The 16134-nt window shown below is 29.0% G+C and overlaps 1 protein-coding gene across 2 annotated transcripts in view; it reads right to left on the reverse strand.

Annotated features, from left to right (window-relative positions):
* Positions 1-16134, reverse strand: part of LOC113378424 (protein cycle-like) — a 322860-nt gene that overhangs the window by 165314 nt on the left and 141412 nt on the right. Inside the window, exon 1 of one of the 2 annotated variants that reach the window (XM_026618950.1) lies at positions 8979-9147. The exons of the other annotated variant lie outside the window; for it this stretch is intronic. The gene's annotated coding sequence lies outside the window, so the exon portion shown is untranslated. Of the gene's footprint in view, positions 1-8978; positions 9148-16134 lie in introns of those variants that run through there. 2 annotated transcript variants of the gene reach the window in all.

Below are 16134 nucleotides of genomic sequence, written 5' to 3' on the forward strand. Positions count from 1 at the left end.
TAAAAAGCCTGACCGCACAGCAAATACATAGCATTTTGATAGTTCGTCAATATCAATTCATACAAAGATTTAACCAAAGGGTAGAAACAACCCTCTCGTAGAAAGTAACTGATTAAGAATATTAGTTAGCTCAAAGAACATATAGTTCTGATAGCTGTTAAAAAAGAAATAAAAGTAGTTATTATTCCCAAATTTCTACAATAAAAACTATGTATATGTATATGTATATATATATATATATATATATATATATATATATACGTAGAATAACGTAATCGTGATGACATGCAGAAGGTGGATGCACAATTACATGGCTTTCCGAAATAAAGTTGCAAATTTATGTGAAATGCAAAATTTAAACTTTAATGGCGCCAATGTGTTTTTCGCAATAATCAATTCAAGTCTGCTGTTTTAATCACACTGCGATACCATGATTTACATAGAGGTAGCATTAATTCATAGTAGTGCCCCCGATGGAACGGTGCCTGCCGATATAAAAAATAAAGAAACCTTCGCGTGCAACTTGAACAGACATTGTACGAATAATAAAATATTTTTCGTATGTAATAGATAGATGGTAATCATTAGTCATCTGTAATAAAGACATATTAAGTTTATTTTTATACATATATTCTTTTTTATTTATTTCAATAACAATCAGAACTGCTCAGAACTACTTGTCCTATAAGCTGTTTGTTTGAAGACAACCTTTTATTAATCATTCAAACCATTCTCCTTTGTGTAGCGATTATAATAAAGAAATATTAATATAAGTAATAAATAATTATTTATTTTGATATTAAAAATGAAACAATTTGACGTTATATATGAAGAAAACATTCGTAACCATTAGGACTTTGAATCTATTTGTACTCTAAATATACAATCCGCGCAATGCTTTAGATTTATGATTAGTATATGTTTAATTTTTCAGTAAATTATAACCGAAATGTGTAATAATTGACCTAATTAGCCGAAATTGATATTTAGATATTTAGATAAAATTTTCAACTAAATATTACGATTTCCAATTAATATGTCAAAAACACATTTAAAAAAATTATCTTTAATTTTATTAATTATAGTGCACAGACATGTGCTTGTATGTCATACAATGTACGTCCCTTATTTTAAATTAATGGATTTATATGATTCAACCATTTAGTTTTTAGTGCATGAACTTTATTGACATATTAAATTTTATGAAAAACATCAAAACATTTTTTAAAAGAAACTTAATAAATTATTTTGTAATATTAAGCTTCTGCTATAAAAAAATACTGACACGATTACATATAATAGGTTGTCAAATATCTCCCTTCCGCCTTTTTGTATTATAAACCAAGAGCAAAAAAGCGGAAGGGAGATATTTGACAACCTAATATCATAAACGTAGTCCTTGATATTATTTTATCATTTAAATTAATAGTAATATATTTTAACACAACTAGAAGAGTTTTGTAGACTTATTTTTTCAATAATTCCAAAAAAGTGGCTTGGCCGATCTTCTCGCAAACCTATTCGTGGCTCCTCCTTATCAAGGTATTCCAATGGCTTTTGAATTTGTGAAATTCAAATTTTGACTTATTACATCACAAAAGCGACGTTTGACACAAATTTTGACTATCATATTTTTGCAAACTTTGATAAATATTTAAAGTTAACTACAAAGAAACGGCTCGGCCGATCTTCGCCCAATAGTAATCAGCACGATTCCCAACTAATATCTTTCAAATAGTTTTTAAATTTTTAAAATCGATTCAGAATTTTTGGCTAAAACGTCGACAATTTTTTTGTCACTTTTCTCTGAATCACTAAGAAACTGCTCGGCCGAGCATAGCACAAAAGTGAGAAACGATAGTCCTCATCAAGATACATTGAATAGTTTTCAAATTTTTTAAATCGGTTCAGGGGTTTTTGAGAAAACGTTGACGTAAGAGTCACGACGTTGGCTTACATACACACACGCATACTTTTTAAAAATTTGGTCTCATTTGATTCAGAATGGCTTGAAACGTCGAGAAGATATAAAATTAGCGTATCGGATTTTTTGATAAAAATAATCTTCTTCGGGAAGTTTGTAATTCTACCACTTTCTGTAAGCCTTTAATATTTTAAGATAATCGATCATCGAAAAAAAAAATCATCAAAATTGTAAAAATAATCCAATAATAATGTTCATCTATATTATATTGCATTACATGAAATGACTAAGCTCCGTGATCAATACAAAATCATATTAATGTACATGCACTTACATTTTTTGACCACTTTCTAGGTCTCATATATTGGAGCGAATACAAAACCGCCAAAAATAGATCAAAAACCGGTATTTAATATAATCATACGAGGCATTTGAATATTTGCTAGTGACATCAGAAATCAAGTTCTAAGTTCCGGTAAATATGGTAAATTGCAGAGTAAATATTCTAAATTAATAAGCAATGATTTAAAATCGATAATTAATGAAACTTTGTATAGATATGCTAAACATTATATGATATACAAATGTACCTTATACAAATATGATGAGAAAATATCATTTTGAAGATAATGAGGATGTTTCCCTTAATATTAATTTGAATGAAATGGACAAAAAATCATAATTTATATAACTCTTGTGAAATCAGATCAGATGTGAATGTGATTGAATGTACAATGTAATAATTTATGAAAAATATATAAAATGTAAAACTAGTTAGGTGCATGGCATCGTGCCTTAAGGCAAATTGCTGGAACTTCCCGTACCGTAACAAAATGTTCGACGAACATTAAATATTTTCAAATAGATTATAATAATTACTGTAACATTGTCTTATATAAACTGAATTGCAAAGTTGAAATTATTTGTTTAAAGTATATTAGAACTTCAGTCCGAATTAAAATTAAAATCTGAACCATTACTATAACTACCCTACGGGAAGTTAACAAGTAAAATTTAATTTAAATCTGTAGATATTCACACAGAAATAAATTGTTATATATATATATGACACATCTTATATTATATTACATTATACGGAATTAAAATCTAGGTAGGTGCATTACAAGTAAATAGAAAAACTAAAGATACAGATCATTTAATTTGTTCAGTCATGCTCAATGACGGCTTATCAGTAGCCTTCAGAGATACCGTTTCTTTTATTTTATTAATTCGTACATTAGATAACACATCATCAACAAATCAACAAATATCATATCTTAATTAAACGCCAAAAAGCTATTAGGTGAATGATTAGATTTAATTACATGTTAGCAAAAAACACACTTATTAAAAGGTTAAAGAATGTTTCAAACAGGTCAAGTTGTTTATTATAATACAGAACTGCTACTTTTCTCGAAATTGATAACATTGTCGAACTGTAATCTTTTCAACTTTATTTGTTTGAGACCGGACTAAGAGGTTGGCACAAATATTTTAAAAAAAAGTTAAACTAGTAGTGCATGGCATCGGGCCTTAAGCGAATTGCTGAAACTTCCCGTGCCGTAATTTTAAAAGATTTGAAAAATAAGATTTTTGAGAACTTAAAAATTTGAAAAAAAAAATGAAATATTTAGAATTTTTTTTTTATATGCTAATTGTTTTGAAAATTTTGATTTTAGTTTTTAAAGCAATCGCGCTGCGTAGCTGTTTTAGATACTATATAACAAAGCGCGTAAGCGCCGCGTTGCAGACTGACGATTAAACATTATAAATCTTGTTAGGGAATCCATAGAAGTATAAACAAAATTTGAACTTATTATTAAAAAATCTATAAAATATCTGATAATTTGATTTACATATGTCTATTGATCATTTTTGACCACCAAATAGCATGTTCTATATATAAATAGCCTTCCCAAAATTTAAATCAATCTTCATGTCGTCCATACAAGTAAAATGATGTTTGAATCATTCAAATTAGTTGATCCATGTTCTCGAAATCGTCAAGGAATAATTGTATACACGCATACATACACACACATATAGATCAATTTACCTATGGTATAGCAAAAATTTCAGGAGGTCTTGAAACGTAAAGATATGCAAATATTTTCATTTTCGACTTTTTGCGATTACTATAACTTACCCTACGGAAAGTAAATAATTATAAGAACAAGTAATATTTTAACTAATATTGATTTTTTTAACTTGAGCGAGCAAAATAACGCGAATTCACGGATTAGAAATAGTTTATAACTACAAATGATACATAATATCTGTAACTACGTAATTTTAAAAGCTTTATAACTAGATCACGTACAAAATGCTAGATTTATTACATATCCCTAGTTACTAGGGCCTAGTAGATACGCCGCTGGGTGTATGCACTAATTTCTAATCAAAATGTATTCCTCATGTATTTTGTTAGAAAATTCTGCTCATTGTTTTTTGTAAAAACAGATAGCAGAATTAAGTTAAACTAGCTTTAATTAATAATAATTTGAATTGTTTTCAAAGCATTTTTCATTGGATCTCAGAAACCGCTGGACCTATTTTCTCAAAAGTTTTATCAGTTGTTCATCTTTCCAATCGGGCGCTCCGTTCTTTCAAAAACTAAATTATAATTTTCGGCACTGTTTGCCTCGTATCTTTAAAACGGCTAGATCTTCTTTGGTCAAAAACTAATAATCAGCATATTTCCGCATCAATAAGAACCGAATAATTTTTGAATCATTCAAATCGGTTGATCCGTGTTCTCGAAATCGTCGACGAAAAATTGTATCCACACATACACATATCAACACACATATGTGTTCATTTTTTCGGTATGCCAAAATGCTATACACTACGAAAATTTGATTAATTACACAATTTATAAAAAAAATGAGCGCAATAAAATAGTTTAAATTTCAATTTCAATTCGAATAGATATTTAAATGAATTATATATCAAAATTATTTTCAATGTTCATTCATAGACTACAAGTTATATTTTTGATATGATGCTATGTAGTAGTTTAGAAGTTAATGAATGAAATATGACGTTATAACTATTTACAGAGCGCCTACGTTAGAAAGACTAAAAGATGGACATGTAAGATAATTTTTAAATTGCTTTTAAACAGACGCATCACAAGCATTTACTAGACCGTAATTTTAATGAATTGTTTTTTAAGGGGTCATTATTATGATCTAGAATTAAAAAAAATAGATTTAGGTTTTTGGATATTTTCAAAATTCAACTATTCAAGAATATGTGTAAAAATAAGTAAAAATACTCTTGTATTTTTCAAAACTAAAATTTTTCTTGAAGATAACTGTTTGACCACGATAATCCACCTCTGTTTCCTTCCTCCGCAAATCTCCGTCTTTTTTATACGATACCCATGATTACTCAACTTCTACTTGAATTTTTACAGAGTTTTCTTTATAGACTAGCCTTCAGTATGAACTACATTCTTCCCCAAATCTCGTTTTTTTTTATTCAAAAATATGAAAAAAAAAGTTGTACATTTTTTTTCATACAGTCGCCATTATGTGAAATAAAATCAACTTGCCAATAGCTCATACGATTGCGACATTATTCTAGATTAATAATATACTTGAATTTTTTTCTTCGGGTTATTTGAGGGACCAAAATCATGGGTATGGTCACGTGCCAATTTTTTTTGGGACAATACACTTCATCACCCTCTAGAATTGAAATTTTATGAATAATTTTAATGTTTAATGTTTGTTTATATTCTGAAAACATTAATTTAATTTGTAAAAAAGACAAAGTAAAAATATCGATTGCCTTTTTAAAAATCGTTTAAAATTCATGCCTCTAGACCGGAATACTCCTTTAAACTTGTAAATTATTTACTATGTTAATTGCCACGATAATATCAGAAAAATGTTCACATTGATCATAGTAACGTTATTAGATAATTTAGTTAAAAATGTATTAAAAAGATCGTATTTCAAACATATCACTGACACGGCCCTAATAATTTTTAATACATGGTCATGTAGAACTTCTCTCGTCAGGCACATATGACTGACATGGCGATTAACGTGTTAAAAACGCTCAAATAAGGTATCAATAGTTACATCAAGGGTGACCAACCTTTTTAGCCTACAGGCCGCATTTAAATTTTGAAATTTTGTTTCGAGCCGCACTTATCAATAATTTACAAAGTTATTTTTTAAATCAAAACCGGGACATCAAATTTTAGTTATGCCAGTCCGGAAAGAGTTTTTTTTAAAGAAATATTGACAATTAGAAATAACATTTATTCCATTACATGTATATTATGTAAAATCGTATAAGTTTTCATTTATATGTTTTCTTCACATTTGAGCTTTGTAGAAAATTTTGTTCAAGTTTCTTTATAATTATTTTGAAAAATAAAACTACTTGTACCAGTTAGTCAAAAAGTTCGTTTTCATAATTTCTTCTAATTTTCGTGAAATTGAAATTGAAATTATTAATGTAAGAGAAATTTTGTAATCGGCATTTTTCTCATTACTAACGAATTTATTTCTTCTCCTTTTGACGTATTGATAAGCCTACTCGTTGTTTTAAGACAATATGAAAACGACATACAATTTGTTACAATTACAATGTAATATTGATAACTTTCAGATATTTGATGGGTAGTCGTAATTTTATTATCAATTAATTGCCGACATATGGATTCTTGTTAATTTTATATATCTGTTTAAATTTACGATCTGTGTTGTCAATAAAATAGCAAGTGAATTAATTCATTAAGGATGGTTGGGCTGGCTACCATCAGTAATAAATATTGAAGTGGACTGTAAGTAAATAATCGGTACCTGACGATAACCGTTCCAAATTTCATTATTACTGAATAAAACACTGCGTTTTGTATAGGATCTATATTTATATCTTCAAACTATTAGAAATACAGCGGTGATTAAATATATATGTTGACTTTGTTCTTTATAAGTAACTTGAAAAAAATACTACTTGTACCATATAGTCAAACGTTCGTTTCATAAGTTGAATGTGAGAGACTACTTTAACACGACTTCGAAATTTTGTAAGCGGCCTTTTTCTCATTACTAACGTTCTTATTTATTTTTTAACTCGTTTTTTTTTAAGACAATCTGGAAACGATATACAATTTGTTAAAATTATAATATAATATAGATAATTCTCAGGCATTTCATTATCAGTTAATTGCGAATATTCAACCTATATTTTTCAAATATATTATAAACAAAAGATCTGAAACCGGGACAAATATTGTTGCCAGAAGAACCCGAGACACAAAGTAAAACCGGGATGTATGATCACATTATATAAACTAATAAATCTTATAAAATAAATTAAAAAAAGGAAATACTTCATAAATTAATACAATACGTAAATAATATAATATGATTAATTTATTGATGCGAGAAAGTTGATAAAATAAATAATTGTATTTTAGAAATGGTTGGTGGGCCGCAGAAAAATATACAAAGGGCCGCATGCGGCTCGCGGGCCACGGGTTGCTCATCCTTGAAAGATAATTTAGTATTTTCGAGTATATTTTTATTAACCCTCCGTCGGTCGGATATTTTTTCACCTTCGAACGGTCGGAAAGGTCTGGCTGGACCACCATTCATTTTACATGCATTTATATGGGATAAATGAGTTTTTATTCTTTTTCGGCGCCTTTGAAATGAATGTGTGCATTACTCATCCGAATTTCAGTGTTTGCGATTACCAATAAGTTTGGTAGGTTTTCAAAGAACTCTCGTCATGAAAATGCTAACATTCATGTTAGAACACATAGCAAAGAATATAAACAACGCAGTTTGAATAGAAAATACCATGAAAAAAGACAAAATACTGGTTTACATATATCAAAAAGCATATATTTCATACAAAATGTATGGGTGGTCTAGACAGACCTTTCCGACCGTTCGAAGTATAAAAAAGTTAATATCCTTATAATTATCCTTCTGTGCATTTTTTCGTCCTGATTTTTTCATTGATCGACAGCTAATGGAATTTTAGGAAAAGTCAAGAAATTTCAAGTCGATAGGATTACTAGAAGTATTTTTTTTTTTTTAATTGAAGTCGAAAAAAGTCTGGCCAGACCACGCCGACCGACGGAGGGTTAATAGGGCTCGCCCGTAGGTAAGCGGTTAAGAGCTGTGGGACCTGAATCAGAGGTCCCGGGTTCGATACCCACTTCGAGCAGCCTGTTGTCAGGCAGCAGTGACAACGATTTTCGCTTGGAAATATAGATAGCAATATATTTCCAAGTGAAAATAGCCCTTGACCGGCATTGCTGCACCAATAAAAAGTCAGCCCTATTAGATTAAATCTAATAACAAAAAATCATCAAATATGGATGGATTAACCATTGGGTTACCATCTAAAAAATACGAAGAAAGGAGAAGTTTCAGCCTAACAGCTCATAGGACGTAAGGTTCTGATTGCTGTTAAAAAAAATAATAATAAAAAAAATATTAAGCTATTGAGTTATAAATTAAGATTTTTTTTATTTCGTGTCGTTAACTTTTATTAGAAACTTCAACATAGCGCCTTTTGTTAAAGAATCGAGCAAGTGCAACAGTTCATACCCGGTCCCGTATCTGGCTCTTAGAAAGAGATAGCGATGACCCACTTATCAATATCACACATACTCTTACGTCTGCACAGAACTCGTCTATTTGTTTAATCAATGGACAAATGATAAAATGTTAAAACAAACACCAGTTTTCATTGTTAATCGAAAATGAATCGAATACATAGGCCCTGCGGCGTTTATTACTTGAGAGTTTATTACTTCTGCGTTTAACTGCACAGAGCATAAGACTAAAGTAGTCAGAAGGGTGAGTTAGGCGCCTAGTACATTATAGGTCAATAACCCCCAAAAACATGACAATAACAAACAACTAGAATATTATTTCGATTACCTCGAGACGAAATGAGCTTATGATGACTTTCAATTTCGTAAAAAAGTGAAACGGCACCAATCGGACATTAAACAAATGCACAAGTACAGACAATTGCCTACTAATAACAAGAAAACAAGGTTATCTGTATTTACCTTCGCAAAACTGTGTAATCCGGTTTTACAATACACTATTTAGGTTGTCGAAAAACTGCACAGAACACTTAAAGTTTAAGAAATACACTTCGCCGCAATTTAAACAGTATTAGACGCAATTAATTCATGTAAATATTGCACACTATAATTCAGCTATTCTGTCAAACACCGCCATTTTAAGAAACGTTGTCAGGGTTAGTAACAATGCGCAAGACATCTGGCGGCGGCCGAGTCGGCGAACGGCAGCGTCAACTTTACACGAAGAGCACAGATGGCGGAGAAGGTGAAGCAGCACAGAACGCCACACGACGCAAACAAATAACAACGGCCACACCACGAACATCGCGACGTACGCAGGGCCGTATTAAGTATTGCCGATATATTGATTGTTCATTTTATATATTTGTTGGAATTTTCGATCTGTGTTGTCGATAAATAGCAAGTGAACTAATACATTGTTTTTTTTTGTTAAATTGCAATTCTATTAATTCATTCAAGAAGGAGGTATTCTAGTGTAGAGACATGAATTAAAGGTCATTTACCTAAAGGTCATTTTTAAATCATCATAAAAAAGGCAACCATTTTTTTTCAATATTATTTTTTTATAATTTATTTATCAATGTTTCATGAGTACAGAGAAAAAGTAAAAAAAAAAACGATTTTAAGAGTTAGCAGTTGTTGAAGCGGAGCGTTTAAAAAAATTGCCTCGTGACTAAGTCCACAATTGCAACCGTACTATGGCATCGTGCCTTAAGGCAAATTGCTGAAACTTTCCGTACTAAATATTGTTATTTTTTTAAAAACGATTAACATTTTTTAAAAAAAAATTACTTCGAAAAAACTAGATTTTTGAGAAACTATGAATTTGACAAAAAATTAATATTTTTGAATTTGTTTTTTTTTTAAAATGTTTTCTTTATTTTGACATTTTTTGGAAATTCTGAACTTTTTTTCAAAGCAAATGTACTGCTTTAACTGCATAGAGACAAAATGTCAAAGCGCGTAAGCGCCGCGTCGCCGTCTAACGGATAAACACTAGTACGGAACCCATAGGAATGTAAATAAAATTTATACTTATTGTTAAAATCTCTATAAAATATCTCATAATTTGATGTGCATATGTCTAATGATCAAATTAGTATTTATTTTTAAAATCTTTATAAAATACCTGATAATTTGTTGTACATTTATCTAATGATTATTTTTAACTGCCAGAGTTCAATTTTTTTAACTATTTTCTCTGTAACTCCGAAACTGATAAACTTACCTTTTCAAAACTTGTTTTTTGTTTCCTCAATATAAGTAAAATGTTTTTTGAATTATTCAAATCGGACACTCCGTTCCCTCAAAAATTGAATTACAATTTTTGGCACTTCTTGTCCCGTAATTTCCGAACGGCTAGACATGCTTACGCCAAAAACTAGTCAGCACCTCTCTCCGTCAATACAAATCGAATGTTTTTTTGAATTATTCAAATCGGTTAATCGTGGACAAAACTTGTATTCAAACATACATCCACACACACATATATCAATTTTTTTTTAAGGTATGCCAAAATATTTAGAAACCGTAAGGATATGCAAACATTTTTATTTTCGCTTATTTTGCGATTACTATAACTTACACTATGGGAAGTTAAAAAAAACTATACTAATCTAGAATTTCGTCGCTATGGTATATAATAAGTCTTGTAACTTTTTTTGACCAAATGGCGACTGTTTGACAAAAAAGACCGTTTTTACCACTTTGAGTTTCTCAAATTTTTAAAAGAAGTAAACATTGAAATTTGCGTTTGAATTAGTATATACAGAGAGAAAACTATAAAAAAATAAAGGTTACTAGTTATTTGCGCGATGCTGCATAATTAATAATACTATATAATTTAAATAATTAACCAAAAAATAATTCACTATCATAAAAAAGGTAAAATATTTCGATGGTAGGAAAATCATTGTTATAACTAACCATATTTTTCATAATAGCTTGTCAAATATCTCCCTTCCGCTTTTTTGCTCTTGGTTTATAATACAAAAAGGCGGAAAGGAGATATTTGACAACCTAATATTTTTATTTTGTCCTTTTTAAAAAACTCTTAAATTTCAAGTACTTGGAAAGCATCCTGACCAGAGACAAATATATATATATATATATATATATATATATATATATAATATATATATATATATATATATATATATATATATATATGCTATTTATAATAAATAATCAGTCTTTTTATCGGGCGTAATTTTATAAATGTTACGCCCGATCATTAGACACTGTTGGTACATATTTCAAATCAAATTCAAAATTATTATAAATAAATAAATATATATATATGTATATATATATATAATATATATATATATATATATATATATATATATATATATTGATTGTTTCTTTTCCGAACAGTAAATCCAATAATAAAAAACAATTTGTTTTTTGAAGATGTTTAATACGACTTTCGGAACTAGGTACGTTCCATCATCAGGTTTATTCTGTCAAATACAATGTTTTTTAAAAATATTGATTAACATTAATTAATGATGGTCAATACAGATTAATTAGAAAAAAGTTTTTTATAAAGGAATGGATTATGTACTGGGGTAAAGAGTAATAAGACTTAACTAAAAAAGGTTTTATATAAAATTGAGAAGCAAAAATTATTTACCTGTAATAATTTATATATCCATATCACTGATATTTTTTTGTTAAAAACACTCGATTTTTTTGGAAGATATTTGTAGATGTTACGACTACACAAGACTTAAACACACTGATATGGATTTCTGTCTGCCAGATGTAAAGGACAATGCACGGAATTCTTGGCAAAAATGGTTTTTTATGGCTCTTGTTTGGTAATTTACGAAAAAAGAGGAAATATTGCTTTAGTAAATGTTGAGAAATATTATGTATATATATATATATATATATATATATATATATATATATAACAAACTTGATGAGCCAAATCGTCGAAGTTGTTAGAAAATACCGGATGGAGATCAATATCGACAAATCAAAAGTAATGAGAATATTGAGACGAGATAAGTTCCTCAGGATAACGATACGAAATCGACCATTCGAAAATGTGGATCATTTCAAGTACTTGGGAAGCATACTGATCAGAGACAAATACTGCAAGAGGCGATCAAGGTAAGGAAGACACTCTAAGAAATGCCGACAAAAACTGGAGGCAAACGGAGAAGAAAAAGTGGATAGTTAAAGTAACAAATCCTCATGAATTTAAGATTTGCTGCTAATATTTTTTATATTTAACAATGACTAATAATAATTAACAAAAAATTGATTATATATTGTTTTTAGCAAACTGTGTGTGTAAGATCCAAAATTTGACCTTTTGTCGGCATTCTTTTGAAAACGGCTGAATTGATTTTAATGAATTGATGAAACTCGACAAGGCTTGCATTGATTAGTTTTGCGTTTGCCGGTTTAGTAAAATTTTAAAAATTCAAAAATCAGTAAAGATTTACTGAGCCATTTCTTTGCCATAAATTGTTAAATTTTTTGACCATTTTAATAAAACTTTGCATATTGATATTATACGCCTATGATAAGAAGTTGAATTATTGAAATTCTTTGAGGGACCAATTCTCCGGTATAATAGACCGTTACATAGTAATTTACTGAATTTCATGGTAGTAAAACCTTCCAAAATGCTATGTAATTGCTGTGCAGTCAGGCGTTTTAGATATAAAACTTGATCTAAAAATGTTATCATAACTGCATCTTTATGATATGTCATAATAAACACACGCGTAAACTTAGGTTTTTGTGTAAAATGCCTGATTGCACAGCAAATACATAGCATTTTGACAAATTTGTGCAAAATTAGATAATCTGCAACTGTTTCTAACATTGTAGTGCCCTGTAGAAACTTGCTATATTTATAATTTATAAATCACTTGTTTCTCATTCATCAACACATGTCGGAAAGTTTATGCAACTTGCCGTAAGGCAGAATCTCACTTACAACTAGTTATTTTCAATAGTTAATATAAAGCACATATAAAATTATTTACACAGAAGTGTGGTTTGCGTCTTTCACGCTTCTATTTCTCTACAGGTGCGTATAGATTGAGCCATCATTAAAATCGAAGTTGTATTTTCAAATATATTATTTACCAACGGCAACATTCATTCAAAAAACATTAGGACTACTTAAATAAGTTAAGAGAACCTATTTTGTAATAAAGGCAACCTAAATTTAATTAGTATAAAAATATTATCATCCTTCATTCGGTTGTGAATTTTGATAAATTAAAATAAAAATAATATTCATATTTTGTTACCATAAGCAGTATATGTTAAGTATGTTAAGTAATTATTCAACAAATAAAAAAATGTTTATAATACATAAATTATTGTAGAATGAAGGACAAAAATAGTTCTGCATACAATAGATAGAACAATAAATCATGCTATAATATAAACATTAATGATAACAAATGAAGAAGTCCTGAGAAGAGTGGACGAAGAAAAGACTCTACTGAGCACGATCCTGAAAAGAAAAGAAAACTGAGTCGGACTCATTCTACAAAAAGAGTGCCTCCGACACGACGTCGTCGAAAGCAAAAGAGAAGGACTAACAATATTGGGAAGAAGAAGAATGCAGATGGTTGACAAATTACGCAAGAAGAGGAAATACAGAGAACTGAAAGCCGAAGCACTGGACCAGGAAGCATGAAAGCAGAAGTTTGGAAAGAAAAATACATGAAAACGAATATAGAGTGATTAATGGTAATAAAACGGTAATGGGAATAATAAACAAGAAAGTAAACAATTATTGATTTTGTGGTGCTTTGAAACGTGAAGATATCTTTAAAATTAAAATTCTTTTTTTGTTTTTTTTGTGAATACTATAACTTACCCTACGAAAACCTGTCTTCGGGCAGAATACTATTTATTATTATTAATTTTTATATTAATACTCTTGTTATCTTGCGTATAAATCATTAACTTATGTATGAGAATATTTGTATACATAAAATTAATTGCATAATTATTCTTCAAACTCGGTCAAGTTCGACCAAACAACACGTATAATGTTTTTAATAAATCGTTTTGTCTCAATAATTTAACGTAATGATGCATGTGTATTCTTTAGTTACATAAATTGCCTTGAATTTCTTTGATAGAGTCTTAGGCACCTGGTCATTATTATGACATTGTCACATTGATTATGTGTGCCATGTGATATTTTCAATCATGAAGTAACAAATATAAAATATTACAATGAATTAGAGCAAATCACAATCGCCATTTGGCGATTATTATTTAGACCAGTAATTCCCTAAGTGGTATATATCTCCTCGAGGAGTCTAAAAATAAGACTAAATGGTCTACATCAGCCTAAAATTTTCAAGATCCAGGAACTAAAAACGGGAGTCCACAATAACGAAGCTCAATAATACAAAACTTTGAAATCTATTTATGAACTTATATTATATGTAGTATCTTTGTATTTATTTAGGAAAATTCAATATTTGTGCAAGGGCTATGATATAACTAGTGTTGTATGGTGCCGTGCCTTAAGGCAAATTGCAGGGACTCCCCGTACCATAATTTTAATTTTTTGAAAACTTTGAACAAAATTGATTATTGAAAATTTTGAAATTTTTGAAATAGTCGAATTTTTTTGAAAAGGTTGAATTTTATTTTATTTGAAATTAGTTTTGATCTGAAACAGCTCCAAAGCTGTTTCAGAAGCCAAATATCAAAGCGTGTAAGCGCCGCGCCGTAGTCTAATGATTAAACGTTATAAATCTTGGTACAGAAACCATAGAAATGCAAACAAAATCTGTACTTATCATCAAAATCTATATAAAATATCTGATAATTTAATGTGGATATGTCTAATAATAATTTCTGACTGTCAAATGGCTTTTTTTTCATTTTTTTCACCGTATTTCCGAAACCACTAGATCTGCCTTCCTAAAAAGTTTAAAAGTTGTTCATTTTATCGATTCATTCAAATCGGGCGCTACGTTCTCTAAAAGCCTGTATCTTCGAAACGGCTGGACCTATCTCGGCCAAAAACTAGCCAGTACGTTTATCCGCCAATAGAAATCGAATGCTTTTTAAATCATTCAAATCGGTTGATCTGTATTTTTGAAATCGTCGACGAAAAATTGCATCCGCACACACATACATCCATTTTTACTAAGGTATTATCTACCATACAGGAAAGTTAAAACAATATATTTGAAACAAGACTAGATAATTGATTTTAAATTTTAAATTAATTTTAAACAATAATATGTTTTAATTTAACAATACATTTTTTGTTAATAATATGAATGTTCAATTTCAAATACTATGGAAAATCACCAACATGACAAAAACATTACTTATAGTAAAATTAAAATTACCTTCATGAATATTACAGATTGTCATAATTTCGTCGTTTTTAAACATTTTTTATTAAGATATATATTATATTCTAATTATAATTATATTGATAAAGTATGCAAATTTACATCGGCAAAATGTAATACTATCATCATAATTAACAGAAAAAAATAATGATTTGCATTGAATTGCAAAATACCTATATTATACCGCAAACATGCGTTGCAAATATGTTTACATTAAAATAGGAAACCCCGTATGAACCGGTGCTTTGACGCTTAACATTTCATATCGTTAGCGAAATTCATAAAATTAAATATTAATTGTATTAAGATTCTAATAACTTTACAGAAATCTTAAGATAATGATATTAATTGCTTCATTTACAGAATAAATAAATATTATGTATAGGTTAATAAAAACAATAACCAATTTTATGCGCGGTGTATGTAAATGCTTATTATATATACACATACATTTGTATTTAAAGGAACTGAATTGAAATATTAAAATTGAATTTTTAAATGCTTCTTTAAATAATGTTACGGCTCTTTTCAAGTGAAAATAGTAAAAAACACTGAAAGATATAAAACTCATATAAAAAATAGATCACCTTTATAAAAATCGAAAATAAAATAAAAATTCATTATCAACTATATTGACCGTACAAAAAACGAAAAATATATTTTTTAGTATAGCTACTTAAAATTAGATTTTTGCAACCGATCAGGTTTTTTTCATAATTAACTTTCCGTAGGGTAAGTTATTGTAATCGTCCAAA

The sequence above is a fragment of the Ctenocephalides felis genome, unplaced genomic scaffold (genome assembly GCF_003426905.1).
Source record: "Ctenocephalides felis isolate EL2017-DRISC unplaced genomic scaffold, ASM342690v1 CF-g0.4_SCAFFOLD_01886, whole genome shotgun sequence".
NCBI classification, from domain to species: domain Eukaryota; kingdom Metazoa; phylum Arthropoda; class Insecta; order Siphonaptera; family Pulicidae; genus Ctenocephalides; species Ctenocephalides felis.